Source organism: Melitaea cinxia, chromosome 14 (assembly GCF_905220565.1).
Source record: "Melitaea cinxia chromosome 14, ilMelCinx1.1, whole genome shotgun sequence".
Classification (NCBI taxonomy): Eukaryota; Metazoa; Arthropoda; class Insecta; order Lepidoptera; family Nymphalidae; genus Melitaea; species Melitaea cinxia.
The window spans coordinates 4,423,777-4,438,292 of NC_059407.1; positions in this window are offsets into that span (position 1 = coordinate 4,423,777).

Here is a 14,516-nt window from a genome sequence, read left to right on the forward strand (position 1 = left end):
TGTTCTACATTACTCATATTTCCTTTGAGAACATTACCTTTAATAACATTTACATGTGTTCGAGTTTCATCAAAATTTATGATTTCAATTATTGATATTATAATTGTATTTAGCTTAAAACCTATTTATACTAGATGTGTTTCGTAATATTTTATACTAGACGTACTGCGTGGTTTCACTCGCTACTTACTACTACTACTTCAGCATAAGTGTTTGTATGTCCGTGGAAGCTTGATAGCACATAGAGATAATTTGATATTCTGCTTTATTTTTCTTTAAAGTTTCTTTAAATCAGCAGTCTACTGACCAAATACATTGTATAAAACTTAAAAATTTTCTATAAAAACCTTCATCCCCATTTTAAAAAAATGTCCCCATCCTTATTATAAAGTAAATAGTTCAAAACGTTATTAATTGTGACAGGTTCTTTGCAATTATTATCAAGAGCTTATATACCAATTTTAATACATCTACGTCCAGAAATATTAAAGTTCCGTTCAAACTTTAACCCTCCATCTTATCTGACGTCTCTTACACAACCTACCCCTGTACCACATTTCAACTTCATACAACTAATAGTTTTCAAGATTTTGAAAGTAGTCATAATATTTATTGATTACGCAAAATGAAATTACTTTTTCCTGTTTATTGTATCAATATAGATAAATAAATAAATATCTACACAATACACACACGGTCGTCTGTTCCTAAAGTAAGTAACTTAATGCTTGTGTTATAGGTAACAGCCGACTGGTATATAGCTCCATTTTTTATTCGCTAAACATATTTATAAATAAAACATATATAAATATATAAATAAATATTTATATTACACCCAGACCCGGGGTGGGAATCGAACCCATAACCCTCGGAGCAGAAAGTAGGGTTGCTACAAACTGCGCCAACGTTATTATTTTGTTACAATAATGACGTAGAGTCGGTATCTATACATATAATAAAATGGTAGGAAAGTCAAAACTGTATATTGAAGATTTTTTTAAAACAATACTTGGAGTGTGATCTACAATCGATACCGAAGCCCAAAATATAATTTTTAGAATTTTTGTCTATTTGTCTGTTTGTCTGTATGTATGTCCGGGATAAACTCAAAAAGTACTGCATGGATTTACTTCAAATTTGGCACGAATATTATTAAGAAGTCGGGTCAACATATAGGCTACAAATTATCACGCAATCACCTACGGGGAACGAGCAATGAACCTTTAATTCCTCAACGCATTCTGTAACAGCGTGTAATCTAACGACGCATATTTGAATGTTGTTATTATGTTAATAACCATGCTATAAGCTAGCTTCATACTATAAATAACGACATTCTGTAGTATATTTAGCATTGCCCGTGCGAAGCCGGGGCGGGTCGCTAGTTACTTAATAAATCCTGCGCGTACTCAAGTAGATATTGAACTATTGATATGGTATCGCGGGCTTTATTTTCATACGTGACAAATGTAAGTCTAGCTCGTATAGATAGATATTTTTCATGATCATAGCGTTTGTACTTGTATATTGTGTGTGTTTTCCGACCCTCGACACAAGAATTATATTGTACTGAGGTTTATTAAGCGTAAATAGCGTTTAATTATTTATTATCTTTTATAAATGTCACGTGCCTATTTAAAGGTATTTGCAAATTTATCAAATTATACTCGGATTTAAAAATTTTACTCTGTAAAGGCATCGTTATGTATAAAATTTTTGCAGTAATATCTTGACAATAAAAGGAAAGAATTAAAAATTCTTATTCTCCAAGATTAACCTTAAATACATTTAACAAAACTCGACGGTAATCTTTCGTATAATTTGCCGTTAGTCTAACAAAAGGCTTCATGAATATTCTATAAGGTTTGATTCAATCGAATTGTTTTTTTAAGTCTCTGATTAAACCCTTTATTTTTTTTCAAACCTCGTTCTTCGTTATTCGTTGCCTTTTCTACTTCTATTTTTTCTGGTTCACTTTAACATCTCATTTACCAGGTAGTAGTAACCATTTATTGGATTTAATTGTAATTTTATAATAAATGATTTAGTTGAATCTTATCTTATTCTTATCTTATGTATATACCTAAATAAAATGTTAAAATAAATGTTGCTAAGCGCATAACTCGAGAATGACTCGACCAATTCGGCTATTTTTTTAATGTTTTTTAGGGCTCACGAAGGTTTTAATACTAAAAAAAAAAACAAAAAAAATAATTTTTACTATTAACTTTTGACGGAACGAAGTCTGTCCGGGCAGCTAGTTAAAAATAAATGAAAGAATGTTGTATAAATAAAATAGGTAAAGTTACAAACAATCTACAACTGAAGCCTGTTAAAACAATATCATAAACAAAGCTATAAAGCAAAATTATGTTTTTAATACTTTTTAACGTCCTCAACTGTGTATAATTGTAATAATATACTCATTGTGTATAATAATCAATACATATAATAAAAATGTAAATGTAATATGTTTGTGCACGCTAATCTCAGAAATGGCTTATTCGATTTAGATACAATTTTCACCAATATATTGTGGTAAGCTTCACTTAACATTTAATGTTTGTTTTATATCAATCGGTTCATAAATAAAAAACTTATGCCAATTTAAAGAATTACGTTGAACGTGTAAATACCCAAACGTTCATAATCCAAAATAAACCAAAAGATATATCCAAAAAATACTGTCCAATGTCTCAATTCCACGAGGACGAAGTCGTGTTCACAGCTAGTAGTAAATAAAAACAAGTTTTTGAAAGTAAACTGAGAGTATCAAATGTCAGGATAATACCGAATTAAAATTGATTTCTAATTAATTACTAAGTAAAACTATTAATTTACTTTTTAATTAAAATATTAAATAGATACACAAAGTTTGACGAACCTACGAAATAACTAAAGATTACGAAATTATTTTATAACTTTCAAGAGTTTTGTACTTTACCTTTTAAACCTAGGTATTTTGAAATATTATTACGATATTTATACAAACATATGTACACTATTCTATAATAATTACGAGTAAGTACGCTATGATAAATATCGGCAGCTGTTTTTAGTTTAATCGTACATCTAACAAGATGACTTATTTAGAAATTTAATTTGATTTCGATTCATTAAATTCATCGAAGCGGCAAATTAGATTCGTTCATTTTAATAAATTAAAATTCTAAATTACCCAACACATAATATATATACTTCATTTAATAAAATTAATTCTTCAAACTATATTTCGATGTTTCTGCTCCAGTGAATCACTCTTAGTCAATTTTTGTATGAAACTTTATTTTATTTAATAAATATACTTGTATTTCTCCGTAAAAGAAAGCGAGTGATTTCGTAGCTCGCTGGTCTGGAATCAAACGAGTAGCATTACTTTCACGACGGTTGAGATGATGTAGGTTTCCTATGGAGACCTTATTGATTTTTATTTGAAGTACAAATATGATTGTTTATTACTTTTCTTGTTCAATTCAGTCGCTATAAGAATATCAGCCATACATGAGTGGAATAGGATAGTTTAGGACTAGTTTTTCAGTACATTTCTTGTAGTCTTCTAGTAAAACGTAGTTCGATACTACAAGAATAATAGTATTGTAAAGCAGAAGAATTATAGCGTTTATTTAAATACACTATATTTATTTAGGATAATTAGTAAGCAAAAATTATAAAAGACGATTACGGTTAAAGACTTGTTCGTTAAGCCTATTTCTATAGATTTCGAATGTTATGACCCGCCTTTATTTTATATACATATAGTTTGTGTTAAAAAAGCTGACAGAAATTACGGAACGCTGATCCCACGAATATACTGACGTACCAAACTGATGGAAGTTTCCCAGGCAACCACCCCACGAGTTTCCCCGTATTAACCTTTTAATGCCTCATTGTTTTAATTTCAAAATTTATTAATTGTAATATTATTTTGATCACTCTTTATTCCCACTTAGAGCTAAGCGGTCGTTAGTAATTTTGGTCGCTGGACTCATGTCTGCATTAGGGACACTAAGTTTAGAATAACTGGTTTTCTTTATGTAAGTTGCAGTTGCAGTTGGTACTTACCAAGTAACGATTATTAACAAAAATAAAAATTGGAATAACAAAAGCACGGGCATTATAAGCCTGTGGATATATCTTTATATATGTATAAAAAAAACAGTCGTTAGTTATAAGATAATTATTGTGCTAATATAATATTACGCTACAGCCTGTAATATCCCACTTCTGGGCATAGGATTCTTTCTCCGTGTAGGGGAAGGATCAGAGCTAGAAAACGTGATGGAAAGACTGTAAGAGATATTGATGACACCTCTGTACGCTGAAAGAAGCTGATCCAGAAGTTCTACCGATCTTCGTCGCACGGGAGTTGCAAAAATTACCCCCAGTTCTTTTCGACCATGTCGATGTTACACAAATTCTCAAGGACTTAGTGAAGATGCGTCAGGATCTCAACAATATTTCTCATTACTATGCAAGTAAGGAGGATTTAAATATACTGAAACATGACATTGAAACGCTGAAGGGTGTCTCGGTTGCAAATAATCTCTCTAGAAACATAAATCCGAAGAGGGGAGCTTGTATGTTACAAAGTTTCGAATGTAACAGTGGTCCTATGGGGTTGCAGCCTTTCAGCAATAGAAGGACATTTGTGAGGGTCCCTGTTCATTATCACCGAGCAGAAAAAACCGTTATAAAAATCAACATCCCGAAGAGGGTAGTATTGAAAACAAATCATCGACCGAACAAATGAATAACGGTGTGTCACCGGCTGACTTCGTCGAGTCAGCTGTGAGCGGATCACTCGAAGAGGTAAACAAATCAAAGCTAACGCCGAGCGAGCGCATGACTCATGCGTTGAATGTTCCTGCGCCTACAATACCGTCAGACGGGCCGTTCTACAATGACTGCAAGCCGCAGGATAGAAAATCTTACTCTAAAGTTTTGGAACAGGGTGAATGGAAGCCTCAAGAAGAAAATAAGCCATGGATATTGGTAAAATAATTTTTAACAAAAAAAAAACCGACTTCAAAAAGGAAACTAAAACTGTTATTGTAGCCAGGTTGTTGTAGTATTTACTTGGCACCGACTTCAAAATTATAAAATATTTATTTAATCATTTCTGATTAACTAAATCAAAATACGAATTACTTTGTACTAAGTAAATTTATTTGTCACTTTTTAGTTTCCTTTTTGAAGTCGGTTTTTTTTTGTTAAAAATTATTTTATTTTACAATTTTTAGTGATTGGTAGACCTAACAAGGATGCTTTTTCTCTTATGTCGGGGGTTCGGAAACATACACAATACACAAGCACAAACACCCAGATCATGACAAACATCTATATGGCCAATACAAATGTCTGTCGTGCGCGGGGATCGAACCCACTAACGCCAGCGCAACAGCCGGTGCTGTGACCGCTGCGCTAACGCGTCGACATACTATGAGTAAAGTTCGCTATCAGGTGTACGTAATAACAACCGAGACTGACAGCCTAGCGTGTTCTCCGAGGCTAGGTTGGGAGAACCACAATTTAAGGATTAACAACTAGACCAAAAATAAATATTTATATAAACATAAATATCCACTCCAAGCTGGAATAGAACCCGCGACCGTCGGTGTTTAGGCGCCGCCGACACGGCACATGCACCATTATATCAAAGCGGTCGTCAAACAGCAAAAGGTAACTGCTGTAAATTGTTGAGAATTTCCCTCGAGTATTTATGGGCTCCATCATCAAACCTGGTCCTGCGACACAGATGATCACACAGCAGGTAATTGCTATAAATCGTTGAAAAGTTCCCTCGACTATCTTTTGTCTCCATCATCAGACTTTAATGGCAATTGTAACTCATATAGGTGCAAAGTTCCCATCAATAGAAACGAATTAAGTTCAAACAGCAGGTAATTGCTATAAGTCGTTAAAGAGTTCCCTCGACTTTCTTTCGTCTCCATCATCAGATTGAAATGGCACTTATAACTCATATATATGCAAAGTTTCCATCAATAGAAACGAATTAAGTTCAAACAGCAGGTAATTGCTATAAATCGTTAAAGAGTTCCCTCGACTAACTTTTGTCTCCATCATCAGACTGTAATGGCACTTATAACTCATGCAGGTGCAAAGTTCTCATCAATAGAAACGAATTAATTTCAAAAAGCAGGTAATTGCTATAAATTGTTGAAGAGTTCCCTCGATTATCTTTCTTCTCCATCATCAGATCGACTCCAGACCTTTATTAAATAGTAGTGCTTTATAGTGCTTAATGAAAACATGATTCAATTTACTAGTCACCTTTACGATTTTTGAAAGTTTTCCTCGATTTATCTGGGATCCCATCATAAGATCCTGGTTTCCTTATCATGATACCAAACTATGAATATCCCCTTTCCAACGAAAAAAGAATTATCAAAATCGGTACATAAACGAAGAAGTTATCTCCGAACATACATAAAAAAAAATATATATATATGGTCGAATTGAGTAACCTCCTCCTTTTTTTGAAGTCGGTTAACAAAAAAAAAAGATTGAAAAATCGATTTGTTAGTAACAAAGGGAAAGCCGTTGTCGAATCAAATGTAAATTTTAAAGCGGCGGATATACGAATACCGCCGTATATTTATAACATAGCGAAAGATGTGACGAAAGACGATATTTAAAATTATGTAAAAAATAAGACGAAAGTCTCTGTTGATTTGGAGAAAGTTATTATGAAAATCCCAAAAGATTATGATGCATATAAAATCTATGTGCCTAAAAGTAAAGTAGCATATTTTTTAAGAGATGAATTTTGGCCGGAAGCGGTGGCATTTAGACGCTTTATAGACTTCAAAGGAAGACACCGAAGTGGTCAAATGCCCAGGACTACCTTTAATCAATAATGGATGTTACAACTAAAATAATTAGTTTCAACTGTAAGAATGTACAGCGGTCTGTTACTTGTGTGAGGTCTCTCTGCCGGGATGCTGACATAATTGCTTTACAAGAGACATGGCTCCTACCACATGATCTTCACTTTCTGGGAAATATAGATGAGGACTTCGCGTTTACTGGAAAATCAGCGGTAGACACTTCGCAGGGTATTCTCCGTGGAAGACCGTACGGTAGGGTGGCACTGTTGTGGAGGAAGTCTGCGTTCCCGCGTGTGTCGGTAGTTGAGTGTCATAGTGTGCGTTTAGCGGCTGTTAAAATACACCTCGACAGTGGTAAGTTGATGCTAGTGATTACTGTGTATATGCCTACGGACTCGGCGGGCCTTGGTGATTTCACGGACTGTATGGGTGAAATAAGCCTTGGTGGAGACAAACAGCATCGAATCTGTTTTTATACTTGGGGACTTCAACGCACACCCCGGTGAGCAGTTTTCACTAGAACTTTTAAATTTTTTTAACGAAAACATGTGGTCGTGTGTAGATATGGTACTATTACCTAGCAATACCTATACATATGTTAGTGACTCACAAGGCTCTCGCAGATGGCTCGACCATTGTATTGTTACTAGTGCCGCACGGCATTCTGTACTTAATGCATCTGTTTTGAATCATGATGTTTACTGGTCTGATCACTTTCCCTTATTAATTAAATGTAACATAAGCAAGATTCAGTGTAAAATTGTGGCCCCCACACAATATTTTAATCAAATAAAATGGGGTGAAAGGGACAGTGATCAAATACAGATATATACTGATAGTTGTAATAGTAAATTACGCTTAATAGACCTTCCGGCGGATTTTTGTGGATGCAATGATAAAAAGTGTTCAAATGTCGATCATAAAATTAAAATAACAGCTATGTATAATAAGATTGTATGTATTCTGAGGGAGTCGGCAGCTCCCAGGCAGCATGTAGCTATGTCGATAAAAAAGTGACGAGGCATAAGTGCATAGCGGGCTGGAATATGCACGTTAGTAGCGCTCACAGGGAGGCTCGGTTTTGGTATCAGTTTTGGTTATTGTATGGTAAACCGGACACTGGTTTTATTTATGATAAGATGCGTGACTCGAAAAAAATATTTAAAGCTAAATTAAAATATTGTCAAAATAATGAAAAACAAATAAAATTAGATATTATTGCTCAAAATCATGCCGATAAAAATTTCAATAAATTTTGGAAAATTACTAATAAGCTAATCCAAAATCGAGCCTCCCCGTGAGTGTAGATGGTAAGTTTGATCCGTCTGACATAGCAAATGCCTTCCGTGAACACTTTAAAGTGGAGTCTTCCCTCCCTATAGAGTCGCAGGTGTTCGATGTTGGGTGTCGCGACGGGGACTTTACTGTTAGGTTTTCTGAAGGTGAGGTCGCTTCGGTTATTAAAGGAATGGCCAGAGGTAAGTCTCCCGGTCACGATGATCTCAGTATCGAGCACCTGAAGTACGCGGGGGTGCACTTGCCTCGAGTTCTGGCCACGTTTTTTAATTTATGTATAAGCCATTGCTACCTATCAAATGAATTAATGTATACTGTTGTTGTGCCTATAATAAAGAATAGAACGGGGGATGCCTCCGACTTGTCCAACTACAGGCCTATATCTCTGGCTACGGTTATAGCCAAGGTGCTGGATGGTTTGCTTGACAGAAGACTGGCCGAAAATATTAAAATCCACGATTTACAGTTTGGTTTTAAGCCAGGCTTATCCACAGAGAGTGCCGTTTTCTGTCTCAAGCAAACTGTGCAGTACTACACGGCTCGAAAAGCCCCAGTCTTTGCTCGCTTTTTGGACTTGTCGAAGGCATTCGATTTAGTATCGTACAATTTGTTGTGAAGAAAACTACGGTGTGAAAGCAGTCTATCTCTTGATGTCATATCAATATTTAGATATTGGTATGACAATCAGAGGAATTGCGTCAAATGGGCTGGCTCGCGATCGGATGAATACGGGTTGGAATGTGGGATGAAGCAGGGGGGTTGACCTCACCCAAGCTTTTTAACTTGTATATTAATAAGCTGATCGAGGAGCTCAGCAGCACCTACATAGGATGCCATGTAGGCGGGACTTGCATCAATAACATCAGCTACGCAGACGATATGGTGCTGCTGATCCCGTCGATTGGCGCCTTGACTAAGTTGCTTCACATATGTGAGGAGTACGCAGTGGCTCATGGACTCAGATATAACGCGTTGAAAAGAGAGTTCATGGTTTTTCGGGCGACGGACGCGAGGAGACAACGGAGAGTAACTTGTGTTACTCTAGGAGGCTCTCAGTTGAAAAGAGTTGACCGATTCAAATATCTGGGTCACTGGGTCACTGAGAGCTTCACAGACACGGTGGATATTGAGAGGGAGCGTAGGGCGCTGTCTGTTCGCTGTAACATGTTGATTCACAGATTTGCGCGCTGTAGTAAACAAGTCAAAATAACACTTTTCAAAGCCTACTGTCAATCGTTCTACACGTGCGGTCTGTGGATCGATTTCATGCAGTGAGCATACAGTGCACTCCGTGCCCAGTACAACAACGTGTTCAGGATGTTGTTTGGTTTGCCGCGCTTCTGTAGCGCGTCGTCTATGTTCGCCGAGGCGCGCACCGACTGCTTCCACGCGATCATTAGAAAGCGGTGCGCGTCGTTGTGGGCGTGAGTACGCGGAGCATCGAATACCATCCTGAACGTCTTGGCCGACCGATGGGACTCCCCATTATTTTGTCGCTGGGTACAGCTTCATGCTCCTTCTGCTAACTATAATCTTTAGCACAGGGGTCCCATAGGAAGAAATTATTATATTACATTTATAAGTTTTACTAACTTAGTTGTAAGTTTAGTTCTAAGTTTTGTGTACCTAACACGTAGATTATTATATTTTGTCATGTGCGGGGATCGAACCCGCAATCGCCAGCGCAACAGGTACCATCCATGGCTATAACCGTTGCGCCAACGCGGCGTCATATATATAAGGATACCAGGATCTGACGATGGAATCCCAGAGAAATCGAGGGAAACCCTCGAAAATCGTAGTGACGATTAGTACTTGTACGTTGTACGTTTGTCGATATAATGAAGTCGGTTTATTTTTCTTAAATAGGTAGTTGTAAGTTAGTTTTAAGCTAATTGACGTGGAGCATACATACATATATAGGTACCTACCTACCTATCTGTCAATTTATAGTATGTTATTTTTGTATATATATATGTACTAGCTGTGCCCGCGGCTACGCCAGCGTTTAAATCAGTGAGTCACAAAGTTTTCCCGGCAAATTTCCAGTGAAACTCAAAATCTCATCAAAATTGGCTTAGCCGTTCCATAAACGTTCCTCTTGAAGCCCTCTCTCCATTGGTAAAACCGCATGAAAAGCCGTTCAGTAAATTTTGAGGGAATCGATCACAAACACTTTGGGGACTTATTGTTATAATACACTAACTGTTGCCCGGGACTACGTTCGCGTGGTTATGAAGATATGCATTACTATTAAGATGTTTAAGCAAATTATTTTTTTATTTCAGTCACTTGAAATGCTTATCACGCTGAGTAATTTTTTAAAAGGCACAATTTAGTATAATTACTTATTAGTTATTTTTATAAAACCTCTCTATACACCACATTTTTAGTTTTATTTTCAGGCTGCAGTATAAATAATCTAGCAGGCGAACTTATAGCTGCTGTATATGTTTCATACAAACTATCGACCCCAATCAAACGCCCTTAGCAGTGGAATATCAAAAAATCCGTTCTTAGCGGACGTTTACTAACTATAATCTACCTCCCTGCTAAATTTTATCTTTGTCCATCCTGGATGGATGGACCATTCAGCGGTTTTTGAGTTCTCATGATGAGTGAGTCAGTGACCTTTCTCTTTTATACATATAGATTACGATGCATTATTTGGACCCCTTTTCACTATCTATAGAGCATACATTTTAAATTTCGTCTCTTACTTTAAAAACATAGGCCTTTCATACAAACTTACAACCCCCGTTTTATCCTCTTAGGTGTCGAGTTTCGTAAAATTCATTCTAAGCGGATGTTTACGCCCTATAAGGAACCTACCTGCCAAATCTCAAGTTTGTAGCTATTACAGTTTCGGAGATTTCGTGATGAGTGAGTCAACCTACCATCCCCCGTTTTAACCCCACAAGGGAGTTGATTTCTACAGATACATTATTTGGACAGCTTCTCACCACCTACAGAGCGTACATTTTAAATTTCAAGTCTCTTACTTCAAAAACATAGGACTTTCATACAAACTTCCAACCCCCGTTTTACCCCCTTAGGGGTCGAGTTTCGTAAAATCCGTTCTTAGCGGATGCCTACGTCTTATAAGGAGCCTAGCGGCCAAATTTCTAGTTTGTAGGTGTTATAGTTTCGGAGATTTCGTGATGAGTGACCTTTCGCTTTTATATATATATATATATATATATATATATATATATATATATGTGTGTGTGTGTGTGTGTGTGTGTGTGTGTGTGTGTGTGTGTAGTATCTATAAGCTAGTTAACAATTTAAGAGGTGCATGTATAGATGCTGATGTACAATATGTTATTAAATTTGTATAAGTATACCTATAGTAGATGTTAAAGTACAATATTAAAATCTGTATGCGCGTAGCGATCTTCCCGCCCACATCCTATTACTAATACATCTCGTCTCACGTTCTCGTTTTCTTTTTTATACTTTCTTTCAAACATACTTTAGTAATCGGAAATTGTTTTGCAATATTTCATCTCAAAATTGATATATTTCTTAAATATATTTTTAAACTGATGTTTAATATAATAAAGAGCGTTATATGTATAATAATAAATCATTTGTTAAATTTTGTACGTCGTATAATTTTTTATTTTATTTCAAAATTTACATTCACGGGTTCAAAATGCCCATGCCTTTTGTTAATCATGCATGCATTATAATAATACTACCGGCGATTTTTCATTATCACTACAGACCTAAAGTCCTGTGACTGCCTAGTAAAACTAGGACGTGATCCGACGGTGACGGTTTTTTTTCCTTACAAAATACTATTTGATGGAAAAGTCTACACATCATTCATTTGTAATTTCTGAACATATTATTATTATTTTTTATCTATGTCTATATTTACACTTTTTGCTAGTTATCATATATGTACACTTATTTCCTAGTTACCATATATGTACACTTATGTTCTGCTTACAATATAGGTACACTTAACCTATGTTACTTTTAGTAAGGGATTTTTTTGTTTTTTTTTCTAATATATTTATTTATATATAGTTATTATTTATATTTATTTACACTACTACATAAATTCATCTACATAATTATATATCTATATCTACTTTATTTAATACAGCATCTTGAACAGAGCCCTTGCCAGCGACATATCACGCTTGTAGATGGTTCCGTCGTATAATATTAGGCCGAGAAAAAAATTTATTCCTATTTTATATGGCAATTCAAGGTAAGATTTCGCAAGATTTGTTTACATGTAACTATAGTATATATGTACCATTTTGTTCGGTAGCTTGCCCACATATCGTAGGTAGTGACAGGACAGGTGCCATGTTACTGTAGAAAATTTTGAACTTCTCATTAAAAACCCGCGACAAGTAGTTTTGACGGTCTCTCGATGTTGAACTTTATACTGCCTAAAGAATTCTGAAGAGACCGAAACAGATAGAAATCTGAAGATGCAAGACCAGAGCTATAAGGTGGATGCATTAAGACTTACCAGCCAATCTCTCAATTTTAGTGAAGTCGCTAAAGACGTATGTGATGGGGCGTTGTAGTGATGAAAGACCACAACCTTTTCTGTTGATCAATTCTGGCCGCTTATTCTTAATTTGTTGCTTAAGCCACATCTCCTCCTCATCAGCTGTTAACAGTAGAAATCCGATTTGATTGTTTTGCCGAACGGCTAAAACTCATAATGAATGATGCACTTCCAATCCCATACTCATACACATACATCATACACATCACCTTATTGCGTTTCAACCGTGGTTTTGCGATAGTTTGTGCACCGACCTTTAATTACGATCTCTTTTGTACTTTCTTATCGTATTTGATCGACTTTAGTAATCAGTCAAGATCGTCACCAGTAATCAATCTCTTCAAAAATGCAAATTGTTGCTCGTATGCCGAGACTTGTGAAAAAAGTCATAGAATGAAAAAGGGGGATTTATTGCTGAAAAATGTGCTTAGCTAATTATAGCGTTTTTTAGCATGGACTATTAATATTTCTTTACGCTTTCCTTTTTTTAAATATATTATTGATTGATTTGAGATTATATTGATTGTTAATAAGTGTGTTTGCTCACAAACGACAAAAACCGACTTCAATTTCATCGACGAGTAATACAACGTAGATCGACGAAAAACTAGTCAAAATCGGTACACCCAGTAAAAGTTATTGCGGATTTTCGAGAGTTTCCCTCGATTTCTCTGGGATCCCATCATCAGATCCTGGTTTCCTTATCATGGTACCGAGCTAAAGATATCCCTTTCCAACAAAAAAAGAATTGTCAAAATCGGTACATCCAGTAGAAAGTTATGCGGTATAATACAACGTAGGTTGACGAAAAAAGCGTCAAGTAAAAACGCATTATTAAATATAACTAGAAAAGTAGTTTTTAGATCTCAAATAAATTTAAATGGGACCAATTGACACACACCACCTTTCGATTAAAAAAAAATTGTCGAAATCGGTCCACACGGTCAAAAGTTCTGAGGTAACATACATAAAATAATTGTGTTTGCAGACAAACGAAAAAAAAACCGACTTCAATTACATCGACAAGTAATACAACGTAGATCGACGAAAAAATAGTCAAGTAACTACGCGTTATCAAAGATTATTCAAAAAGTAGTTATTAGATCTCGATAAAATATTATATGTGACCACATGATAAACACCAGCTTTCGATTAAATTAAAAATTATCAAAATCGGTACACCCAGTAAAAAGTTATTACGGATTTTCGAGAGTTTCTCTCGATTTCTCTGGGATCCCATCATCAGATCCTGGTTTCCTTATCACGGTACCAAACTAGGGATATCCCCTTTCTAACAAAAAAAGAATTATCAAATCGGTACATCCAGTAGAAAGTTATGCGGTATAATACAACGTAGGTCGACGAAAAAAGCGTCAAGTAAAAACGCATTATTAGATATAACTCGAAAAGTAGTCGTTAGATCTCAAATAAATTTAAATGGGACCAATTGGCACACACCACCTTTCGATTAAAATAAAATTTGTCGAAATCGGTCTACCCGGTCAAAAGTTCTGATGTAACATACATAAAAAAAAAAAAAAATACAGTCGAATTGAGAACCTCCTCCTTTTTTGGAAGTCGGTTAAAAAATACAGTCGAATTGAGAACCTCCTTCTTTTTTGGAAGTCGGTTAAAAATTGTTTCATTTGATGATTTAACAGTTTAATTAAACATTTAATATTTAATTTAATTTTCCTACTTTAGTTAAGGTGGTCCTAAACTTATGACCTGCAGTGTAGACACTACATATATCAAAATAGCGTTTATGTACAATTTTTGTCTGTCTGTCTGCCTATCTTTTTGTATCTCTGAAACAGCTGGACCGATTTTGATGA